The sequence below is a fragment of the Theropithecus gelada genome, chromosome 5, assembly GCF_003255815.1.
Source record: "Theropithecus gelada isolate Dixy chromosome 5, Tgel_1.0, whole genome shotgun sequence".
Taxonomy (NCBI): domain Eukaryota; kingdom Metazoa; phylum Chordata; class Mammalia; order Primates; family Cercopithecidae; genus Theropithecus; species Theropithecus gelada.
The window spans coordinates 28,398,930-28,402,355 of record NC_037672.1 but is presented as its reverse complement, the minus strand read 5'-3'; positions in this window follow the sequence as shown (position 1 = coordinate 28,402,355).

Here is a 3,426-nt window from a genome sequence, read left to right as displayed (position 1 = left end):
AAATTTATTTCTCATTGGCACAAATGTATTGATTATAATGGTTTCTATATTGATTAACAAAGATGTGTTTGAGCCTAGTTATAATGATTTAAAATTCTTGGCCTGAAACTGCAATTATTTTTGGACCAACCAACATAATATTAAACAGTAAAAAAGTAAATATATACAGCCTTCGATAAATGTTCAGCATACAGAAAAGTAGAGCAACACTCCTCAACTCATTGCATGGATCAACATTAAATTAATACTAAACCACACAAAAGTACTTCCTTCAAAAAAAGAAAATTATATACGTATATCCATCACAGTCATAGAAGCAAAATTCTTAACAACATATTAGCAAATCGAATGCAATACTATACCACGAGGATATAGTATCATCACTAAGTAGGATTAAACCAAGGAAGCTGAAGTTGGTTATGAAGTTGCTCTCTGATTACTCTCATTCTTGTACTAAAGATCTTAACAAAATGTGATGGAGAAAAAATGAAATAAAAAGCATATACTTTTGCAAGCGTAGTGTAAAATTGTGTTTATTCAAAGACAATGTAATTATTATGTAGAAACTTTAAGGAATCTTAAAAAATCAACTAAAAGCAATTTTAAATTTAGAACAATTGTCTTTTACATGGTCAACATAAACAGAGAACTGTGTTTGTATATACTGGCAACATAAAGTTTCAAGATAAACTTTAAAAATTAGTGTATTTACAATAACATTAATATATACAAAATATTTTGTGATAAAGTTGACGAACTATTAGAAGACCTCTACTTCAAACAAAACAGAAACAAAAAACAAAAGAGGAGAAAATTTTTTTTTTTTTTGAGATGGATACTCTCCCTGCTGCCCAGGCTGGAGTGCAATGGCCTAATCTCGGCTCACTGCAAGCTCCACCTCCTGGGTTCAAGAGATTCTCCTGCCTCAGCCTCCAGAGTAGCTGGGATTACAGGCGCATGCCACCAAGCCTGGCTGATTTTTTTGTAACTTTAGTAGAGATGGGATGATTTCACCATGTTGGCCAGGGGGGTCTCAAACTCCTGACCTCGTGATCCTCCCGCCTCAGCCTCCCAAAGTGCTGGGATTACAGGCATGAGCCCCCGTACCTGGCCAAGAGGAGAAAAATTTTATCGACATGGTATAGAAGGCCAAAATAGCAAGTGCACCTCTGTTATTTATTGAAAAACTCAAAAGAGTTAAGATAGCAACATTACAAAAATAGATCAGGAAATTTAATAAATTCCCAATCAAATTTTTGAGCGGATTTTTTTGTATGTAATATCAAAAAAATTCTGAAATTTATAAGAGAATGCAGAAGACTCAAAATAGCTAAACATATTTTTAAAATGAAAAGAAAAACTTATAACTTAGCTCCTAAATTCAAATTTCAGTTTGACTATACTGTCATGATTTTATGTTATTCTTGTAAAAATAGACTTTTAGCTTAATGAAACACAGTAAATAATTCAAGAAAAGAACCTAATACAGGTTGACTATTACTTATCCAAAGTGCTTGGAAGCAAAAGTCTTTCAGATTTCAAATCTTTACAGATTTGGTTAAGTTTTCATTATATTTATCTGGTAGAGCATCCCTAGTCTGAAAATTAAAAATCTGAAATGCTTCAGTGAACATTTCCTTTGAGCATCACATCAAGGTTCAAAAAGTTTCAGTTATTGGAGCATTCTGAATTTCAAATTTTTGAACTGGGGACACTGTAGCTGTATATATATTCTACCAATACTTGAAAAGTATTAAATACATTTTTCTCTAACAACTTGAAATTCATATTAAAAAATATTGATCCCTATTTGAAATAATATGTAGAAAATAATTTTGAATCAGTCACAGTTCTATACTTTAAAGTTGAACTGATAAAACTTCTAGAACTAAACATAGAATATATTCATGATATTAGAAAGGGGAAAATTTCATAGACAGGAGATATAAAACAACTATAGTAGAAAAAAAAAGGATACATTGAATGCCATCAATATTAACATTTTCTTCTCTAAAAAAGACAGCTTTAAGGAAAAGAAAAACTAGTTATAGGCTGAAAAGATAGATTTCCTTCATCTATAGCTGAGAAGGTGTAAAACCTTTATAAAATAAACATGATGCTCAATACTAAGATGAATAAAAAACTAAAAATGGACTAAAAGTTGATTGGGCATTTTATATAAGATAAAAATGACATATAAGCAAATGGAAAAATTCTAAAAGTATTAATCATAGGGAAGAGCAAATGAATACAATTGGATATAACTGCATACGCTTTAATATGAAAAATAGCAAAGTTGGGAAGGATAGTAAGCAACCAGAACACGCATGCATTGATGGTGGATATGAAATACTGCAGTCAATTTGGAAAATGATTTGACAGCTTCTTATTCAGTTAAACATATACTTACTATTGACATAGCAGTTTTACTCTTAATTACTTCCTAAAGAGAAATAAGAAGATGTCCCCATGTAAAGACATATACATGAATGTTCACAGCAGCTTTATTCTTCAGCTAGAAATTGGAAATAATCTAAATTTATGTAAATAGGAGAATGAATAGAAAAGTTGCATCACATTCTTACAAAAGGCTAATATTTACAATAAAATGGAAGGTACTATTGATTGTCACGGAAACATGAATGCATCTCAATAGCATGCTAAGGGAACAAATCCAGACAGAAAAGACCACATGTTGTATGATTCCCTTAAATAAAATGATTCTGAATACTACTGAGCCCACTTAACTAAAATCACAGTTTTCTTGCAATCAAATAGACATGAAGTTGTAGTTCAACAAAAAATTATAAAATGTTTACTTTAAGATGGTGATTAAGCTTCTTAGAAACACAAATATATTTATGCTTATATAAACATATGTATATATTTAGTGGAAAATTAGATATCGTGTGATAACACTTTAAAAAGAAATTGTTACGGCAAAAGTGGAAAAAAGCAGAGTGAAGTAATTGTCTTTTCATTTGCAGACCAAAATGAGTTGTTCCTGGGATGAATACATATTTAGCAACGATAATCATTTGTTGTGGGGTACTGTCCTTTACACATTGCTTAACTGCCTCTATGACATCTGCCCACTAGATTTCAGTAGCACCCCCATCCCAAGTTACGACAACCAAACATTTCTTCAGACATTGCCAAATCTCCTCTGAAAGGAATCATTACCCTTAGTTGAGAACCACTGGTTTAGAATGCTTCTCATACAAACTAAGCAGAATTAAGAAAATGTATGTACACAAGACTAGGGAGAAGAAATCCATGAGTTCTTACTCTCAATGCCACACTTGGTTTAATTTAAAGGGAGTTGTATATTTCCAGGTCCATTTCAACTTTATAACTCAAATTTAATAATTATGCAATGCTTCCAGCTGCAGTTTATATTGTCCAATATTTGTCTAAGTGCTTGAA